This window comes from Lissotriton vulgaris, chromosome 6, assembly GCF_964263255.1.
Source record: "Lissotriton vulgaris chromosome 6, aLisVul1.2, whole genome shotgun sequence".
Taxonomy (NCBI): Eukaryota; Metazoa; Chordata; class Amphibia; order Caudata; family Salamandridae; genus Lissotriton; species Lissotriton vulgaris.
Genome location: NC_141694.1, coordinates 721,775,302 through 721,798,004, shown reverse-complemented (window position 1 = coordinate 721,798,004; position 22,703 = coordinate 721,775,302). Strand labels below are relative to the sequence as shown.

General features: G+C 50.7%; 1 long non-coding RNA gene across 1 annotated transcript in view; it reads right to left on the bottom strand.

Annotated features, from left to right (window-relative positions):
• Window positions 1-22,338, bottom strand: part of LOC147707896 (uncharacterized) — a 457,867-nt gene extending 435,529 nt beyond the window's left edge. The window contains exon 1 of the long non-coding RNA XR_015296477.1: window positions 22,201-22,338. This is a non-coding gene — a long non-coding RNA (uncharacterized LOC147707896). The remainder of the gene's footprint in view (window positions 1-22,200) is intronic.
• Window positions 22,339-22,703: the final 365 nt, after the last annotated feature.

The following is a 22,703-nucleotide window of genomic DNA, read 5'->3' as shown; positions in this document are numbered from 1 at the left end:
ATTATAAAGAGAGAACTTGCACCTTTTGGCCAGGTAAACTCAGGGAACCACAGCGCCAATCTACACACCCGATACATCTATGAAAATGTCAGGGTGTGTAGATGGACATAGGCTATATAAATAAAATAAAAAAAGTAAATTAAAAAAAATTAAGAAAGTAAACAAAGTAGTCCCCTGAAAGTAGCGCTGGCCGGGACCTAGGGCTGGCCGCGACGCGACGTGCGTGATGACGACGAAGGAGGAGGGTGGTGCAGTGACGAGCGGCTGTGCAGTGAGGAGCGGCGGCACATGTAAGGAAAGGGAAAGTGAGACAGTGATGCGGCGGGAGGCAAGAAGGAGGCAGCAGTAAATGAAAATGTCGGGGCGGGAGGGGGGCGCGAGTGAGTCGGGCGGGAGGGGGGCGCGAGTGAGTCGGGCGGGAGGGGGGCGCGAGTAAGTCGGGCGGGAGGGGGGGCGCGAGTGAGTCGGGGCGGGAGGGGGGCGCGAGTGAGTCGGGGCGGGAGGGGGGCGCGAGTGAGTCGGGGCGGGAGGGGGGCGCGAGTGAGTCGGGGCGGGAGGGAGGCGCGAGTGAGTCGGGGCGGGAGGGGGGCGCGAGTGAGTCGGGGCGGGAGGGAGTCGGTGAGGGATGGGGGGGGGGGGGGTCGAGCGGGAGCGGGTGTACTGCCCCCAGCCCCTTTCTGCCCCAGGCAACGCTGGGGCGGGCTGCTAGTATCCCTATAACACGATCCCACCATAAGCACTATGCATATGTCAGGTGACACTAGGATTAGCAGGAGTCATTAGTCCACTGAAGAAATAATCTAATGGAAATAGAAACAATAAACCAGGACAACTTACACTGTACCCAAAGAGCCTTCCAACAAGGAAGCAGACCCTCCCATTTCCACAACTGCCAGCCCCTGGCTCCCACTCCATTGCTCAGAGATCTTTTCATAGAATGAGCTTAATCTCACCCCCCATCACTCCCACACACATTTTCACCCATCGCAGGTCCAACAATCTAAGGAAAGGAGAAGGACAGACTAAGTCCCAGAGGGTGCTATCCTGTAAATAATCAACCGGATACCCACCTCACTCTCAGTGAGAGGATCCCTCCCAGGCCATCTGTAACTCCTCCAACAAGAGCTCCCAAACTGCCGCAAGTGGTATCTTATGCAATCCCCGCACCTCCTCTCGATGCAACACCATTGTCTCAGCCCAAACCCACTCAAGTGTCACTGCACGCCAATGTCCAAAGCCAGGCAGCACGTCAGCCTTCAACATCATAGTGATTACAGTACGCACCATTAACATCAGTAAAGCCAAGAAGCGATTTGCATGGCTCTCCGCTTTCCTCTGTCTAAACAGCCCAGAGAGACCACTCGCCATGGTGTAGAGGTCAGCTCTCCCAGTTATGCCAGCTACTGTGTTTGTTACCTTGTGGACAAAGTCAGTGGGTGCTACAGTCACCGTTTAGCAAATTGCAAGGAGCAAGAAAAGGAAAACACAAGAGTAGTGAACGAAGAACACAAAATGTGGAACTACTTCAAAAACTGATCAACAAGATCCAGATCATCTCATCCTGGATAACAATCAAACAGACCAGGTAATCAGTCATATCATTTGGCCGTCCAACTTGTGAATTGGCGGGTCCTTTGATTATCGAGACCACATGCCACACAGTAAGTTGATGAGACTGGATTTAGTCCACAGTTAACTGTGAACCACCAACTGATAGCCAATTATTGATGGTAGAAAAAAAATTGTGAAAACACAGTGCAACTAACCAAAGGTGGTGATTTAAAATAGGGTGATATGTCTCAAACAAACTATTTTAATAAGAAACAAGGCACATCCCCCAATTAAAAAACAGGAACAGCGCAAACGACAGTATGAACCAAATATCTGTTGCGATATGGGCCAACATGTTTCTGCCTACCGGGCAAAACGTCCCTAAGCTTTCATCAGGGCCACTGTTCTTTTACTTGTTGCTACTGTTGAGCTATGTGTGTACTAAATAGTGCACCAAATAAAGTTGTGAGAAAGTTACAAATAATAAAGGTTGAAAAACAATACAACCTTTGGTTAGTTGCACTGTGTTTTCACTATTTTTTTCTACCATCAATGATTGGCTATCAGTTGGTGGTTCACAGTTAACTGTGGACTAGATCCAGTATCAACAACTTACTGTGTGGCATGTGGTCTCGATAATCAAAGGACCCGCCAATTCACAAGTTGGACGGCCAAATGATATGACCGATTACCTGGTCTGTTTGATGGTTATTCACGATGAGATGATCTGGATCTTGTTGATCAGTTTTTTAAGTAGTTCCACATTTTGTGTTCTTAGTTCACTACTCTTGTGTTTTCCTTTTCTTGCTCCTCGCAATTTGCTAAACGGTGACTGTAGCACCCACTGACATAGTGCTATCAATGGGGCCGATTAGGATGGCGGACGGAAATGGGTACTGTCCGCCATGGTGGGGGAAATTTTACTCCCGGCTGCGCCGCGGAGATACCGCGATTGGGATTAGGATATTCATGTGACGAAACTCCGACCGCGGCGGACGGTTCACAACCAACACCGTCCGCGGCGGTCGGAACACAACCAAGTCCGTCCGCGGCGGACGGAGTTCAATGAACAACCACTGCCGCGGACGGAAATGACCGCGGAAAATAAAACATGTACCGCCATACCTGAGAATACTCCGTGGGCGCAATTAGGATAAATCCGCCCGTACCACGGAACGCACAGCCATCCACGTCCGCGGCGGAAACAATGCCACGAGAACCACAGCATCACCGCGGAAGGCCAACAGGCACAACATCCCTAGCGCCGAACAAATGTCAGAAACTGCACCGCAAGTCCTAAGCAAACATACGAACATTGACAAGCCCCCCCCCCCAACACCATTCACAAGCCACCATGACAAGTCCCAATCATCCAATAATGCACACACGTCAACACGCCCACCTACCACCTGACTCGCAACAACCATTGAGACACGACTACAAAATGACACCCACACACAACCACAATCCTTTGCACCACAGCATTGCTGCCAGCAAGAGGGCAAATCGAGAAACTGCTAACTCACATAAAATCACATAGAAGACACCCACCCACCACCCTACCACACCCACCACACAAACACCCACCACACAAATCCGACACATCACACACCACACACCTGCACCTCCCAACTCACACAACTCACACACTGAGCACCACACACCATGGCACCCAAAAAAAATCCTAAATTCTCAGAGACAGAGTTGAGGGTAATGGTAGACGAAATAATCCGTGTCGAGCCCCACATCTTCGGGGCCCAAGTCCAGCAGACGAGCGTGGCGCAAAAGAACCACATGTGGGACAGGATCGTCACTCGGGTGAATGCGTCGGGGACTGTGCCGAGGACGAAGCATGACATTCAGAGGCGGTGGCATGACCTGAAGACCAGGGTCAAGGGCATCCGAGCGAAAAACGTCACTAGAGCCAATCATACTGGCGGTGGCACACCCCCGGAGCCATTACCCTACACAGATTGGGAGGAGAAGGTGCTGGGGATACTGCACCGAGAGAGCCTAGACGGACTTGACGAAGGAGAAGAGACTGGTGAGTACAAACCAACACCACGATCAGCACGACATGGTCAGGCTCACACAACTGAGAAGAAACATCCCCTACGCCCCAAACCATGCACGTTCGACACCAACTCACTAACATGTCCATGGCTCCCAACAGGCCCCCATGTTCACGGGGAGGGTGGTGGTGGTGGTGGTGGTGGTGGTGGTGGTGGTGGAGGGTGGGGTGTGTGAGAGGCCCAAACTACAACTCCCAACAGGCCCCCATGTTCACGGGGAGGGTGGTGGTGGTGGTGGTGGTGGTGGTGGTGGTGGTGGAGGGTGGGGTGTGTGAGAGGCCCAAACTACAACTCCCAACAGGCCCCCCATGTTCACGGGGAGGGTGGTGGTGGTGGTGGTGGTGGAGGGTGGGGTGTGTGAGAGGCCCAAACTACAACTCCCAACAGGCCCCCCATGTTCACGGGGAGGGTGGTGGTGGTGGTGGTGGTGGTGGAGGGTGGGGTGTGTGAGAGGCCCAAACTACAACTCCCAACAGGCCCCCCATGTTCACGGGGAGGGTGGTGGTGGTGGTGGAGGGTGGGGTGTGTGAGAGGCCCAAACTACAACTCCCAACAGGCCCCCATGTTCACGGGGAGGGTGGTGGTGGTGGTGGTGGTGGTGGTGGTGGTGGAGGGTGGGGTGTGTGAGAGGCCCAAACTACAACTCCCAACAGGCCCCCCATGTTCACGGGGAGGGTGGTGGTGGTGGTGGAGGGTGGGGTGTGTGAGAGGCCCAAACTACAACTCCCAACAGGCCCCCCATGTTCACGGGGAGGGTGGTGGTGGTGGTGGTGGAGGGTGGGGTGTGTGAGAGGCCCAAACTACAACTCCCAACAGGCCCCCCATGTTCACGGGGAGGGTGGTGGTGGTGGTGGTGGTGGAGGGTGGGGTGTGTGAGAGGCCCAAACTACAACTCCCAACAGGCCCCCCATGTTCACGGGGAGGGTGGTGGTGGTGGTGGAGGGTGGGGTGTGTGAGAGGCCCAAACTACAACTCCCAACAGGCCCCCATGTTCACGGGGAGGGTGGTGGTGGTGGTGGTGGTGGTGGTGGTGGTGGAGGGTGGGGTGTGTGAGAGGCCAAAACTACAACTCCCAACAGGCCCCCCATGTTCACGGGGAGGGTGGTGGTGGTGGTGGTGGTGGTGGAGGGTGGGGTGTGTGAGAGGCCCAAACTACAACTCCCAACAGGCCCCCATGTTCACGGGGAGGGTGGTGGTGGTGGTGGAGGGTGGGGTGTGTGAGAGGCCCAAACTACAACTCCCAACAGGCCCCCCATGTTCACGGGGAGGGTGGTGGTGGTGGTGGTGGTGGTGGAGGGTGGGGTGTGTGAGAGGCCCAAACTACAACTCCCAACAGGCCCCCATGTTCACGGGGAGGGTGGTGGTGGTGGTGGAGGGTGGGGTGTGTGAGAGGCCCAAACTACAACTCCCAACAGGCCCCCATGTTCACGGGGAGGGTGGTGGTGGTGGTGGTGGTGGTGGAGGGTGGGGTGTGTTCGACAGGAAACCGAAATGGCTACAAATCCATATACCCATGTAATGTCCAAATAACTGACCAGCTCGATCTTGTCCCTCAGGTGATCGTCAACTGACTGCGGAAACCAGTACCCGGCCGCCAGCCTCGCCTCTCACATCTACAGGACTCTCTGGTGACGAGGACACAGTCAGCTCCGGGGCGGAGGATGGAGCGGGACCAAGCACGCAGCCAGGGCCATCTGGCTCACAGGGACTCCCTGGACAGACCAACGTCGCATGTGTGACTCCAGCAGCACCTGTCTCTGTGATCTGCACAGTCCCCACCACCACCAGTACCACCAGTACCACCAGTACCACCAGTACCACCAGCACCACGACTCCTGCCGCTGCCACCCAGCAGAACCCACCGCGCAACGCTGGTCCAACGGCCCCACACACAAGCAGGGTGAGTGGGCCACAAACACAGGCAACGGGACAACATCCAATCAGGCGAGCCACACACCGCCGTGCAGAGGAGGAACAGCTACCCCAGCCAGTGGCACAGTCCCTACAAGCTCTTGCCAGGTGCCAGGCGTCATACGACCGGTCCCAGGCAAACGCTGATCGTGCACACCAGGACTCAGTCGACAACACCAACACCCAGCGCCAAATCGCTGGCATCCTTGGCCAGATGTTGCTGATCATGGGGCAGCAGGCAACGATGTGGAGTGAATGGGTTGACCGGAACAACCCCCCCCCCCCTCCACCAAGTGTGGTAGCGCCACCGTCACCTCCGCCTCCCCCGCCACCTCCGCCTCCCCCGCCACCTCCGCCTCCGCCGCCACCTCCGCCTCCGCCGCCACCTCCGCCTCCGCCTCCACCGCCGCCACCACCACCTGAGCCCCTGGCGACGGATGTGGCCCATCAACAACCTGCCCTCCCAGCTGACTCTGTTCCAGGTCAGAGACGGAGGGGCCGTCCGAGTAAGAAAGAGGCTGAGAGCAGTGTTGGAGCGCCAGGCACACGCTCCAAGAGGGGACGACCATGACAATGTCACTGCCTGTGCCAGACATTCACCCAGCTAAGTAGCCTGTCCCACAGACAATCATTCCCACTGGTCTGCTGGTCTACCCTGACACCCCCCAATGTGGCGTCAGCACGGACATTTCATCAGCCAATACCTTCAACTCCAACTCCCTCCACCCCACTGACTTGTAAATATTCACCAGCACAGAAGCACAACCTGTAAATAAATAGCATTAATTCACACAATGATGTTTTGCCTCCATGTTTATTCACATGATTGCCATCAGATACAGACGTGAACAGGTACAGGGATCATAGTCGTACATGATCATGGCGCTGCGGGAGTGACCTAGAGAAAACCAGAGACAGCAAACACACGTCAGTAAAGAGATTCACACACATCACAACACAATGCACAGCTACATTACACAAACGACAACCATCACACAAGCATGGGATGAGAGCACACACATCATGGACACTTCCATGTCCAAAGACATGAAGACACACATGTGCAACCATCACAAACAACACCCAGCTGATTAACCCCATACCCACACAACACCAGCAAACATACATGAGGCATTGTCAACCGCCACTACAGGTAGATACTCACATTCAAGGGAAGTAGCGATCTATGAGCTGGCGCCTCTGGTCCACACCTTCCTCCTCACCACTATCCTCATCAGTGGACATGGGTGGGATGGGAGGCCGAGGCACTCCTTCGTCTTCAGGGTCCAACAGCAGTTCAATGCCATTGCGTACTGCAATGTTGTGGAGCATGCAGCAGGCTATCACGATCTTGCATACTTTTCCTGGTGTGTAAGGCAGGGCCCCTCCGGTCTTATCGAGGCACCGAAACCTGGACTTTAGCAGTCCAAAGGTACGTTCGATGACTCTCCGTGTCCTTCCATGTGCCTCATTGTACCGCATGTCACCCGCCGTCCTCGGATTACGTAGGGGACTGAGGAGCCAGGGCCGGTTTGGGTAAGCCGAGTCGCCTATGTAGGGGGATGACAGAGACAAACATCTGAAATATATATGGTGGGTACCCCATGCAACACAGACATCACAAGAGTACCCACTGCACACTCACCAACAAGCCACGCTTGACCGGGTCGCAGATTTGCCATGAGTCGTGGGACATTGCTGCTCCGCATGATGTGGGCGTCATGTGCGGATCCAGGAAATCTGGCACACACATGGGAGATGATGTTGTTCGCCAGGCACACCACCTGCACGTTCAGCGAATGAAAGTGTTTGCGATTCCTGAACACTTGTTCGCGTGCCCGTGATGGAATCAGAGCGATGTGTGTGCCATCAATTGAGCCCACAACGTGAGGCATGTGGCCCAGTGCATAGAAAGCAGCTTTGACAGCTGGCAACTCTTCCGGCCGTGGAAAATGTATGTACTCATCCTTGTAGAGCATCATAGCTGTCAACACATCCCGAAGAACCGTGCTAAACATGGCCTGCGACATCCCCCCGGAAACTGCAACAGTGAACTGAAAAGTGCCAGTAGCGAAGAAATGTAGTACCGCCATGACCTTTGCAGTGGGTGTAATCGACCCAGGATACGTTCTACGTGGCTGCAGATGAGGAGACAATAGTGCCACAAGGTCCATCAACCGACGTCGATCCAGCCTGAATTTCCGAATGATGTCCTCGTCTACCATATCCTCCAGCACAGTGTATGGCCGAAGCACATTTGGAGCCCTCCTGTGTGGGACAGAGATGTAACTTTGGTCAACTTACAAACGACGCATACGTGTAGAACTCCATCACATGTGTACCTTACTGACAAAACTTCTGTCATCACCCTAATGTTTCGTAGACACATCACAGACACTCATGCTACTGCATGCACACAAACGATAAGTGTACACACGCCATGTCATCAAGCACAAATGCCACCACCAATAATGATGTGCATACGGAAATGAAATGCATGGTGACACAACGTACAAAACACATACACGGAATGCATGTGTACCACCACCACTGTAGTCACCTCGACACAACAAGAAACTGACAACAGATGCATTAATTGGCCACACAGCCGTGATGTACTGTGTAGTTGTGAAGATGTAACAACGTCTGTAGGGTCACACCCGACGTCAACAAGTATAAATGCACATCTTTTGGCCATAATGTGCCGACCGATTGCCATTGTATGGACACACATGCTATATTGTATGACATATGACCTTTCCCAATCACGCTCACATCCCTCATGACACAACTGCACACAACACATCACGGTGCAGCGTCTGACAAGATCACATAATTGGCGCCGCCATGGCGGTGCTCAACTTCCGCTACTTCCCAAAGGCCATATGCGGCCAGCGTCCCTCTCCCCATTGGCTGCATGTGCATGGACCGTCACGGGCAGACATCGGCGACCGCACGTGCAAGCCTCAGGCACGGATGCTTCCGTTGCAACAATGTACTGTCACTGGCGCCTCCATGGCGGTGCACGTACTCAGCGGGGGAGGTGCAGGCCCATACACCCTGTAGATGTAGTCAATGGACATGCCATTTCATGACCCCCCTTACAGTCACCTTGCATCATCCACCGTACACCGGCCGGAGCGGCCGGGCCTAGGACGACCGCCGTGCCCGGCCATGTTGAACCGCCGTGCCCGGCCATGAACAACCGCCGTGCCCGGCCATGAACAACCGCCGTGCCCGGCCATGAACAACCGCCGTGCCCGGCCATGAACAACCGCCGTGCCCGGCCATGAACAACCGCCGTGCACGGCCATGAACAACCGCCGTGCACGGCCATGAACAACCGCCGTGCACGGCCATGAACAACCGCCGTGCCCGGCCATGAACAACCGCCGTGCCCGGCCATGAACAACCGCCGTGCCCGGCCATGAACAACCGCCGTGCACGGCCATGAACAACCGCCGTGCCCGGCCATGAACAACCGCCGTGCACGGCCATGAACAACCGCCGTGCCCGGCCATGAACAACCGCCGTGCACGGCCATGAACAACCGCCGTGCCCGGCCATGAACAACCGCCGTGCCCGGCCATGGCGCTTGTGTTCATGGCCGGGCACGGCGGTCGTCCTAGGCCCGGCCGCTCCGGCCGGTGTACGGTGGATGATGCAAGGTGACTGTAAGGGTGGTCATGAAATGGCATGTCCATTGACTACATCTACAGGGTGTATGGGCCTGCACCTCCCCCGCTGAGTACGTGCACCGCCATGGAGGCGCCAGTGATAGTACATTGTTGCAACGGAAGCATCCGTGCCTGAGGCTTGCACGTGCGGTCGCCAATGTCTGCCCGTGACGGTCCATGCACATGCAGCCAATGGGGAGAGGGACGCTGGCCGCATATGGCCAATCGCAAGTAGCGGAAGGTGTGTACCGCAACTATGGGCCAGTCATTGGCCCATTTCACGATCACGCTTCCAGGGCTGACCAATTGCTGGCGACGTATGCCACTGACACGTGCAGAGGGCCCTATATATGTGTGTTGGCCAAAACGACGCTACCTACCCTGGGGACCAGTGCTGCCTGTGACCATCACCTCGACCTACTGCTGCTGCTGAGCTGACCACCGACTGCTGCCTGTGACCATCACCTCGACCTACTGCTGCTGCTGAGCTGACCACCGACTGCTGCTCTAGTGCCATACTCCGTGATCTTGCCATGTCGAGAGGCAATGAGATCCGGTCTCGACCCTTCACCGCCGCGGAGCTTGATGTCCTCGTGGACGGTGTACTCCGCAACTATGGACGCCTCTACGGCGCACCAGGACGGGTGGTAAGTGCAGTGTGGGACATGTTGGTGTGCATGAGGGGGCTAAATGATCTTGCCAATTTCTATCTTAGCTGTGTAGTGTGGGCTACACATATGTTCCCGATTGTGCATGGCTGCTGACAGTTACGTCTTGCCCCTATGTGTGTCACAGGCCACCTGTCCACTGACTAAAACCCTTTTCTCTTTCATCATGGTAGGTCAAGCTGCACCTTCGCAAGGACCTGTGGAGGGGCATAGCACGGGAAGTACGGGCATTGGGGGTGTGCAACAGACGACATACACACTGCCACAAACGCTGGGACGACATTTCCAGGCTGAGCAAGAATGTAGCTGAAGTGACACTGGGCCTGATTCCAAGGACGCCCCGTCTGGCCCGACGCTCCATGACCCCTCTCATGCACCGTATAATTGCAGTGACGCATCCTGAACTGGCCGAACGTCTGAGTGCCGATCAACAGCAAACTAGCGGTGAGCATACTGTCTGTGTAGGAAACTTGTGAGTGCTATGCATGTATTGGTGCCCAGACACACTATTGAGTTCCGTGTTGCGTACGTATGCCTGTGCTGCCATTTTGGTCCCATTGGGTGGTACTCATTTGACAGCCAGGTCCGCCATGTTGACACGCCACTTGCTTAGTACTTGAGTGTTAATGCACATCCCCTAGTGGTCCATGGCCCCATTCCAGGAAATGTGAGGATGACTGGTAGGGGTGGGCCATGTGCAGGATGTTGGCTCCTAAACCTTTGTCTGCTATGTAATTTGGCTATCCTGTTCCATCTGTACGTCAGTCTGCCCATGACTCACACATCTTTTCTGTGCATTTCAGCTTTGACAGAGGACACTCTGCCACAGACGGTGGAGAGTAGCCGAGGAAATGAGTCCGGCTCAGACATCGCACACACGCAGACTGACACGGAGGAGGCCAGCGCCGGAGAGGGGGACAGGACCGTCCCTGAGGACTCGCATGTGGAGACACCATCGTCCTCCTCGTCGGACACTCTTGGTGAGCCTGCACTGTTGTCACAGACTGGGAGTGGGCACTCATCACCTTCTGTCGGAAGACAGCACACAGGGCCCACACTTCCACCAACTGCACCATGTACTGTTCGTGGCCGGAGGAGTAGGGGGAGCAGAGTGGCGTTCGGTGCAGGCACCGCTGCCCCTGCCACGGTGAGCCAAAATGCACTGTGTGCTGAGGCAGTTGATCTGCTGCGACAGCTGTGTGTGGGGCAGACCAATATGACGAATGCATTCCAGGAGCATGATAGGAAGTTGGGGCAGGTGGTGGCATTCATGGAAGGGATGCATGGCGATCTTTCAGGTCTACGCAGGACAGTGCAGTCATTGGCAAGCAGTGTGTCGTCTGCAATAGTCCAGTCGAATGAACAGGGTCCTACTTCTGTTTCCCCATCTACACCGCTGGATGTCTCAGGGGGTAGTGATTATTGTGTGCAAGACTCAAATAAAGGTTATTGCACTAGAAGCAGCGTCAGACAGCACGTCAGGGCACGCAGGGCACAGACCACATCCCCTAGATCACCTACATCTGTTCACGTACACGACGTCAGATGCACTGGAGTACACACACAGGATCCACAAGTGTTGTTGGAGGACATGCCTTCAGGAGCTACACAGGCATTCAACACAAAAGGTACTCCCAAGGCATGGGATACTCACATGTCCATGGACTGTTCCTTGGACAAGGCCAGTGAGAAGACTAAGGCACCTACTAAGAGCAGGGAGACTCCCAAGAGCAGGCCCACAGCGGTCGATAGGAACACTCCCAAGGACAGTGAGAAGACTAAGGCACCTACTAAGTGCAGGGAGACTCCCAAGAGCAGGCCCACAGCAGAGGTAAGGGACACTCCCAAGGACAGTGAGAAGACTAAGGCACCTACTAAGTGCAGGGAGACTCCCAAGAGCAGGCCCACAGCAGAGGTAAGGGACACTCCCAAGGACAGTGAGAAGACTAAGGCACCTACTAAGTGCAGGGAGACTCCCAAGAGCAGGCCCACAGCAGAGGTAAGGGACACTCCCAAGGACAGTGAGAAGACTAAGGCACCTACTAAGAGCAGGGAGACTCCCAAGAGCAGGCCCACAGCGGTCGATAGGAAAACTCCCAAGGACAGTGAGAAGACTAAGGCACCTACTAAGTGCAGGGAGACTCCCAAGAGCAGGCCCACAGGAGAGGTAAGGGACACTCCCAAGGGCATGGACACACACAGAGAGCAGGTGTCTACTGGAGACAGGTGCACCACAGACGACAAGTCTGCTGGCAGGAACAGGGCGGCGAGCAGGGCACAGGCTACATCCAGAGACAACACTCCACCTAAGGATAAGGCACCTCCTACGGACAAGGCATCTAGCATGGACATTGGCGCAATCAAGGACAGGCATACTCCACCCCTGGCTGCACTGAGGCTGATGTTTACTACTGGACGCCAAACTAATGTCTCCGCAGCGGAGTCCCCCCATACCTCCACTCCCATCCAGGCCAGTCAGAAGCAGAGGTGGGTGTCCCCTGTTGTAGCATCCCCCATTACACATCATTCCGAGTCCAGGCGGCAGGCACAGAGCAAACGACAAGCAGGCTCCAGCACGTCCCCAGAAACCAGGTCCCCGGCAGCAGTTGCTCCACCTATGCTGGGTGGTGATTCTTTGGAGTCCCCGCCACTTGGCAGTCCAGTCCTGTCCAGGGTGCACTCACACCTCCATAAGAAACGCAGACACACACCATTGACACCTGCCACACCCGATTTGGCTCTAGATGACCTATCACCAGCTCCCAGGGCCACCCTGCCTCCTGGCCCATACAGCCCTGTGGCTCATCATTTCAGTTGTCCCAGTGGCGCTGGTGCAGTTGACTCTCATGTATCAGATGGTGGCACAGTGTCAGTTGTGCCCTCTCCTGTTGCACGTCCTGGCAGTGTATCTGGGTCTATGGCTCACGTGTCAGTTAGGAGATCTGTGGCTGTGTTGCACACTCCTGTTTCTGGTGCTGCCAGTGTGTCTGGGTCAGTGGCTCACGTGTCAGTGACTACATCTGTGGCTGTGTCTCACACTCCTGTTGCTGGTGCTGCCAGTGTGTCTGGGTCCGTGGCCCATGTGTGTGTGACTCGGGCTGTGGCTGTGGCTCACACTCCTGTTGCTGGTGCTGCCAGTGTGTCTGGGTCCGTGGCCCATGTGTGTGTGACTCGGGCTGTGGCTCACACTCCTGTTGCTGGTGCTGCCAGTGTGTCTGGGTCCGTGGCCCATGTGTGTGTGACTCGGGCTGTGGCTCACACTCCTGTTGCTGGTGCTGCCAGTGTGTCTGGGTCCGTGGCCCATGTGTGTGTGACTCGGGCTGTGACTGTGTCTCACACTCCTGTTGCTGGTGCTGCCAGTGTGTCCGAGGCAGGTGGTTCACGCAGTCCCCCTGAGTCTGTGATGTGAGGTGCTGTACACTTCACTGAAATGTTACTTCACATGGTGTGTCCATTGGGAACAGCGTGGCACTCTTGTGGTTCCTGTGACGGGTTGGTAGGGACACGTAGTTGTGCAGCCTCTGATGTACCTGCTGTGTACTGCACTGTGCCCTGTTGATGCTCTGATACTGCATAGTGCCCTCTCGTTACCTGCTATGATGTACCTGCTGTGTACTGCACTGTGCCCTGTTGATGCTCTGATACTGCATAGTGCCCTCTCGTTACCTGCTATGATGTACCTGCTGTGTACTGCACTGTGCCCTGTTGATGCTCTGATACTGCATACTGCCCTCTCGTTACCTGCTATGATGTACCTGCTGTGTACTGCACTGTGCCCTGTTGATGCTCTGATACTGCATAGTGCCCTCTCGTTACCTGCTATGATGTACCTGCTGTGTACTGCACTGTGCCCTGTTGATGCTCTGATACTGCATACTGCCCTCTCGTTACCTGCTATGATGTACCTGCTGTGTACTGCACTGTGCCCTGTTGATGCTCTGATACTGCATAGTGCCCTCTCGTTACCTGCTATGATGTACCTGCTGTGTACTGCACTGTGCCCTGTTGATGCTCTGATACTGCATACTGCCCCTCTCATGTGCTGCCTCTGATGGACCTGTTCTGTGCAATGGACTGTTGATTCTCTGTGCCCCTCTCATGTGCTGCCTCTGATGGACCTGTTCTTTGCAATGCCCTGTTCATGCACTTGGCCCCTCTCATGTGCTGCCTCTGATGGACCTGTTCTGTGCAATGGACTGTTGATGCTCTGTGCCCCTCTCATGTGCTGCCTCTGATGGACCTGTTCTTTGCAATGCCCTGTTCATGCACTTGGCCCTTCTCATGTGCTGCCTCTGATGGACCTGTTCTGTGCAATGGACTGTTGATGCTCTGTGCCCCTCTCATGTGCTGCCTCTGATGGACCTGTTCTGTGCAATGGACTGTTGATGCTCTGTGCCCCTCTCATGTGCTGCCTCTGATGGACCTGTTCTGTGCAATGGACTGTTCATGCACTTGGCCCCTCTCATGTGCTGCCTCTGATGGACCTGTTCTGTGCAATGGACTGTTCATGCACTTGGCCCCTCTCATGTGCTGCCTCTGATGGACCTGTTCTGTGCAATGGACTGTTCATGCACTTGGCCCCTCTCATGTGCTGCCTCTGATGGACCTGTTCTGTGCAATGGACTGTTGATGCTCTGTGCCCCTCTCATGTGCTGCCTCTGATGGACCTGTTCTTTGCAATGCCCTGTTGATGCTCTGATACTGCATACTGCCCCTCTCGTTACCTGCTATGATGTGCCTGCTGTGTACTGCACTGTGCCCTGTTGATGCTCTGATACTGCATACTGCCCTCTCGTTACCTGCTATGATGTACCTGCTGTGTACTGCACTGTGCCCTGTTGATGCTCTGATACTGCATACTGCCCTCCCGTTACCTGCTATGATGTGCCTGCTCTGGTGCCCACTTTGCCCATGCTCACGCATACACTGTGATTGAACCCCTATTTTGTGAAATAAAGGTGGTCTATCAAATCTCGTGGTTTTTCGTTGTCATTCCTGCTTGCGTACTACAATTGTGTATTCGTATTTGCTTCTCATCAGTGGTTACGGTGACATGACACTCCCCCTCCCTACGTCACGTCCCTTGCTGGTATTCACCTCCAGACAGCCAATGGTTTGTGCCTTACCTGCGTCGTCCATAGTAGGCCATGACGAGGACGTGGTGGATCGCGAAGAGCATCGGGAAGGCGTGTAGCGCAGGGTCCATGGTGGTGGTCAGCTTGCGGTGGGTATCTCGGCTATGTCACCTGTGTTCGCTGTGGGGATTCCGACGTGTTCAGACAGGTTGTTTTTCCGCTGCGGTTTTATGTGTGTTTTCCGCCATCTTGATTGGGGGGACGGTCTTCGTCGTCAGTACGTACGGCGGTGCGTCCGGATCTGTTACGTCCGCCGCGTGGTCGTGTGTAGTTGGCCGGCGGAGCGTGCTTTTCCGTCGCGGACGGAAATTTGACAAGTTTTCCTATCCTGATATGGCGGACGGAGTATCCGCGGCAGGCGGACACGGAAAAGGCTTTTTCCACCTACTCACGGGCCGCGGTGGCTCTTCCGTCCGCCATCCTAATCGACCCCAATGTCAGTAAGGCCAGAAGAATTGGCTCAGACCGATTCGGTTCCTTGTGTTGTTCATATTGTGTAGCTGGGGATATGAACCAGGATCAGGTCTTTAAACTCTGTATCCCTATGACCCTCCTTTCTCGGTTTGTTTTGATACCTCGTGGACAAAGCCAGAAGATGTGTGCCATGTCAGCATCCCACTCCTTCTTTCTCAAGTCACAGCCTATGTTTCTCTCCCAGGTCATACGCTGAGTCAGCAAGGAGTCTTGTGAAATTTACGATAGTGCTTGTGTGATAAAGTGGCGGCTGTCACCTATGGTATGAGACGTGTGCACCAGAGGGTGCTGCTCAGATTCAGTGTCAATGACACGCCACAGGCACCCTAGTTAGGCCACTAATTCGCCATGAGCCAGGAAGTGGCCCACAAGGAGGTAATTATTAGTTTTACCGTTGTTCAATGGGGATGAGCACTCCATCCCGAAACAGGGTACCCAGAGTCCCAACACAATCTGCCTCCCACGTCTCCAAGCCGTCTCTGGCGACCAGATCTCTAAAGTGACGGAGGGAGTCCAGCCAGATCTCGGGCGTGTACTGAGGCATAGCGAGCAGGATGTATTGGCCTATAAGGAAGCTGGCATGCGCCACTCATAAGAGGCTGTTGGGCCCCCCCAGGGTACCTCCTCACACTGCAGAAAGCCCTCAGATACTATACACTGCGATTGATCCCCTGCAGGCGCACCCAGTTCCTCTATTAACCATCCTGTCAGCCAGTGAGAAGGCCACAGCAATAGTGCTGTTAGATAGTAGTGTTTAAATTTAGGGGCCCCAATGCACCCTTTTTCCACTGGCAGCTGCATCTTGTACAACGCTGTCTGGAGCCTGCCCTTGTTCAAAGAGGAAACCCCCGAACACAGCATGCAAAGTGTTCCGCAGTATGATCACTGGAAGATTGTAGAAATAATATAACAGATGGGCAAGTATCTTTAACAGCGATTCCTGGCTTGCACTCAGAGTGGAAGGGTGCACCAGAACACCAACTGGGGACGAAGTAATGCAATAGCTCTTGTAAGGTTACTGTCAATGAGATCTCGGGGGCTATTATAGATGTTATTCTTAAAGTACCTGAAAGTGCATGGCTCCTAGCGGAGTGGGTGCATGCCCACTACAAATCGCTGAGGCAGGCAATACGTATGTGCCGGAAATAAGACAGGTCTTGGACCATTTCGCCCTAAGTCCTGAAGCATAACGGAATTCTGATAATAAATCCGTTATCCCAGTTATGCCCTCCCGAATATCGCAAACATAGATCAGGACATCATCTGTGTATATACAACTTGTGTCACCCCCTCCAATGGTATCCCCCACACCTTGCCCCGCTGTTGAAGCTTCTGTGCTAGCTGCTCCATCGCCAGAGCGAATAGGAGGGGGGGGGGGAAGAGGGCATCATGGGTGCGTGCCCCTGCTCACAAAAAAAAGAGGCCCTATCTTCACCCGGGCTGTGGGGGCGTATAAAAGAGCCTGATAAGTCGCTGCAATCTTCCATCTATATTCATAGAAGCTAGTGTCAAAAACATCCAGTTTCAGTCAACGATGTTGAACGCTTTTTTTTTTAAGTCAAACACTACACGGGCCACAATCTTTATGCGATGAACACTCCTTATGTTTGAAGGAATGATTGCAAACTTCTCTGTAAACTTTACTACAGTGTCTGATGAGTCTCAGAACCTTTTTCGCACAATTTGAAACATTTAATGAGATGGAGTCTTTCACACAGTTTCTTGTACTATCCACTGAATTGCTTGAGCAAACTCTTCTTTAAATTAAATCTGGATCTCCATTAGACTCCTATGTCCCCATGCCCAACATCTGACTGCAAAAGAAATATCCCTGGCTCTTTCTAGGATTTGTAATTTGTCTTCATCTTCAGCTGTAGTTTCAGTAAATTAGAATCTTGTACTAATAATCCCTCTTCTGAATAAGCAATTTGCAGACTCTAATGCGTGAAATAATTGTTTTGACCTATATCCTTATTGTTGCAGTCCTACAAAATTTTGGTAAAGGGAGGTTAACAGACAAATGTCTCAGTTCATTGAATCAAATACTCCACTCAATCGGGAGTTTGATCATTACACAGTACGGAGTCAGCTCTACTATCAATCCGGGAATCATTACATGAAATATAAAATAAGGGAAGCAAAGCAGCATTAATTTTACTGCATCCGAGCGTCGTCTTTGACACAGTGTTTCATTGCACTCCATTGGACCGTTTATCCTTGTGCAGTGTTCAAGGGAAAGTACTGGATTGGTTTACCTCCTTGCTCAGGTCAGGAATTTAAGCTTACACTGCTTAATCTGCATGTGCCGTCTCTGGCAAAGATGATCCTTTCATCTTGGGCTGATTTCTCACGCTGATGACACACAGACATATGTTTTTCAACAAGGAGATTTGATGTCCAGCAGGCAACTTCAGACTCTGTATGTTAGAGGACGACCTGTGGATGACTGCAAACTCCTTTGGACCTTGTGCAGTATTCAAGGGAAAGTACTAGATTGGTTTACCTCCTTGCTTATTTCTAGAATTTAAACCTGTGGAGGAAATATGTTCAATTACTACGGTAGATTTACCCCTTTCAGAGAGCAAGTGCGGCAGAGCTGGCTGGTCAAGTGCTGTTTCCAGAGACTGGTGGAAATCCTGATATAACTGGGCAACCGATAGCTGTGTGGACTTAATGTAAGTAATATTTTCTTTGGAACGTTTAAAACTGGAGTAATTTTGATTTCAGAATGTATTCACACTCTCTGGACAGCTAATCAGATCACAAGGACAGGTCAACAGCCAACAACCGATAGCTGTGTGGGCTTAATGCAAGTAATATTTTCTTTGGGAGGTTTAAAACTGGAGTAATTTTGATTTCAGAATGTATTCACACTCTCTGGACAGCTAATCAGATCACAAGGAGAGGTCAACAGCCAACTACAACAAGAACAACTTTCACCCCATAAGTTCCCATGGAAAAAAAGTTGCTGTGACTAAGAGAAGAGTTTCTTTCTCTAGACTGTAAACCATAGTAGAGCTTAGCCTCAGGGAGTATGCAAGACTTGAAATTATGACATACTGACATACGGGGAGAGGTGGAGAAATTCGAACCCGAAAGGGAATTAGTCCCTAAAGGGGTAGCCCAAGGCCTTTAATACTTGAATAAGTCAGGCTCAATGTGCAAGGTTAATTGGAGGTTGCTGTTGAGAAATCCACTGAAAAAAAACCTGATCACCAAGCCCGGATCTCCTTACCTTTGGGACCTGAAGAAGTCCCTATTACTGAGAACTAAGCATTCGGGAGAGTTACTACATAGTGATAAACAGTACAAGGGGGGTGTTAGACTCAACATACAGAGAGGTTCATGTATTAGGGGGGGAGGGTTTAAAGATCACCCACTACTTAACAGGGAGCCACTGTAATGAGGATAAAGCTGGAGTTAAGCGGTGTGTGGGTTATTTCCATGTAGTTTCTCATAGCATATGTTAAATGCCTAAGCATTTTCTAGTAGCACTGAAGAATGCCAAGACGTGGTTTTTCGTGTCATAATTCACCCAAAGCCCCTTCTGGCGCTGTCTCGTTACTTCTGATCGCTAGCTCGGGCAGCGATCAATAATGATGGTTTCAAAGTTCTGTAACAGATGCTCCATTTAATTGAATTGCATTTTGTTTGAGCTCTGTCGAATCTTCATTGAATGTGCTCATTTAAAGTTACTAAAAGCATTAACGACAAAACTAGGTCAACATTTATAAAAACTATGCATGGCTATTAAATACTCAGTGCTACAGCATGAGAGATAAACACAAAAATGTATTTATCAAAACTTAGCCTGCAATTTGTGTATAGTGCTATATATTTATAACAGGCTGGAAGCAACATATTCTCACAGTACCTCCACATCACAAAGTTAAACTTTAACACAGGTAATAAAACGAGAAACATTGTTTCTGATAGATCATAAGCAAACAATTTTCGATAGAGGCAAATACATTAAGAAATGAGCAATTACATCAACGTTTTTTCTTTGTACTTTCAACAAAACATTTTTTTCATAATTTATGGTTATTTCCCTTCAAAGATAAAAACAGACGCTTTGAAGATGTGGAGTATGAGTAAGAAAAATAAAATGGGGATTAAAAAAAACTAACTAGTGAACTACCGGCCGAAACAGAAGGAACCCTTAATAAGAGTTATGACGCAAACAGAGTCTGGGAAGGAGTACAAAGCATGACACTATCAAGAAAAGAAGAGGGGTAGGAATCCAGAAATGGATTTGTGTGCACTAAGCAGAAATGTAGAGCTTATCAAATAACGTACTTGTGCATGTGGCACCAGAATTGATGGTTGAGGAATTGGGCAAGTGAGAAATTGCTCTAAGCAGAAACAAAGGGCAGTCAGCAAAGTCCAATACGAGGGTGGTTACACACCGAAGAGAGTAAATTAAGCTGTGCGTGCAAATAAAAGTTGCATTTGCACCAGAATAGAGATAAAACACTAGTGAGCGACAAATATATGAGAAGGTTTTCGAGATAACAAGCACATCATTTCTGAAAGCTTTGCTTATACTGGCAATGACTGAAGCACTTTTTATAAGATAACTATTACACTTCGTGGCAAACAGAAAGACTTGACAGAGCGGTATATGGGAGAATGGGTGTTATTAATATCTGATCCCTTTCACATTCTATTCAATCTTTGAACTATTCAGAGATAGTTTTGTGTATGAGGTCTTGCATACTGATCAGTTACTGTCTACACTGGGTATGCCTATTAACCTCTTTAAAGTGCTCAGATGCACTTGAGCCTTGATCGAGTTACATAAACTCGCCCAACAAAATGTGGGTTCTGGAGATGTTGGGACGAAATTAACCACATGTTAATAATGGCATTGAAGTCGGTGGAATACAGGCTAGTAAAAGTAGTACTGTAAATGTTCATGAAAGAAAATGGAAAATGGACTGTGGTATATTTTTATATATACTTATTTAAAATCACAAAATATATAGACAATATACGTTCTTCTTAAGGAAATGGGTGCTATGACACTTTCACTTTGTGTTTTATTGAACCTGTATACTAACTAAACATAAAATATTTTTTTACAAACGCTAAACGTATCGTACATTGATATGATATAAGATTATATGTATCATAAACACACGCATGTACAAACATTGGACAGATAGGACAGTAGGTACTGAGAGAATATCCAAGTCTTTATCAATTATATACAAAAACAAAAATGTATGTCTGCGACTGCTTCTTTTAACCACTGGATGCAAGTTATTCCAGTGAGACTATTGTGAACAAGGTAAGCATATTTCAATAAGTTCTCTGTTATACACAATAATTTGTAACACAGTGTACCTACTAACTTACCGTTCACACTAAAGATTAGTAAAGTTTTACTGTTTGGTTTATTTTAATAATCTTGTCAAAATATTTAGCTATTAGCAGGAATCAAAAAAGTTAATGCTATTCGAATACACATTTTCCATCTCTGTCGATCTGGCAAACGACCCGTATTTTCATATCTTAAGAGATATTTTATATGCTTTAAAGCTGAAATTGAGGAGCAGAGAAAGACAAACCAAACAAGGCAGCGCCTGTTTTAGTACAGAATATTCAAAGTCGAAACAAATAAAAACAGACTGCCTTTAGGTTATGAAAACCCTGTTGATAATTGAATGAGTAACTGTGGCTGATGATGGATCACAGGAATCAATGTTTAATGGCAAAATAGATTAAAAGAAGTGATTTGCCACACGTCGATGGCATTTAAGTGCTGACAGTTTATAAATGTTTGCAATGCAGATGGACAATGTACATCTGAAACCAGTACATTCATGTGGTGACACCAAAAGGGTTACATATCATGCACACAGCGCAAGATGTATTTTTAAACCATGCAACAAGAACTCAACGCAAAAGGAAGACGACCCGGTCAGTGGGCGTTCTTTTATGTGGGTAAAAATTGCGGCTCATCTGTATATGCCACCCCTGGTCATACTTTTTAATTGTCATTATAAAAAATAGCCCGATGGAAGGGTTGCCAGTCAATAACACGATATAGATGAAATGAGAGTAATAAAAAAAAAATACTTAGAACACGTCTGCTAAATGCGTCCTGAACATAGCTTTAAAATTAACACACCACCCAAGTAAAAAGTTAAATCGTTTATGAGTTTTTCCAATGGCTAATAAATGTATAACTTCTTAAAAAATGTGACACTTAAACATAAGCTAATTATTTTTTTAAGCCGGTTTTTTGCACAACTTTCTTCTGAGAAAACACGTGCGCGTCAAATTATTAATAGTATGGCAGGCCTTTGCATAATTTAGCTTTTGTTTAAGCAGGGAAAATGGAAATGAGCGGCTTGAAAACGAGCTGCCTAACCTTTGCTCCAGCTCCTGACATTTGACCTTTATTTTAATGATCCTGTATGTCAATCCACGCTGGCTATTGACGAAAGGTTGCGCGCCGGATTTCAGATGCGTTTCCCATCCATACCACGGAGGGAATGTTGAAAGGTTACCGTCAGATCTCGGTGTGTCCTCAGAGCACATTTCGCGATTCTGGCGGAGACCGGCAGGCTTTTTATCATACCAGGGCCGATAAAACAAAAAGCAACTTCGATTAAAGAATGAAACTAACTGCACCTGTGTACACTGTTTTCGCTAAAACAGCTACTTGAAACCATATTATTCATTTTTTTTAAAATGCACTTACCCTGGGCCCGGCTGAACTATTCGGACGCACTGATTTCAGGAGTGTCATCTAACACTGGTGTCACCAATATGAAATTATAGCGGGGCAAAGCGAGCTCACGATCAGTGCCCTCCCTCATCTTGGGAGTCTGTTCACGGATGTTATTTCAGCTGTGACATGACGGATGCATGATCACACGCCGTTGGGCGACTGCCGAGAAGAGCTTAACCTGTATAGAATGCCTCACACTAGGCTGTATCAGGTTTGCCCTGACGCCAAATGCTTCTATTCCTGGTGCCCACGAATTAGCGGGCCTGGGCGCTATTAATAGGGCTCTGCAGTCCTTTTTTTTCCTATATGCAGCGGGCGGGGACTGATACCGGTGACAGTGGCTGCTGGCAGTGTATGAATAATTCGGTGGGAGGTGTTGGGAAGGTTTAATTAGAATATGTGGTTTATAAATTTCGGGTTGGTAATAGGAGTTGTCTCTAAAATATCTGAGCAATAAATATAAAACATTTTAA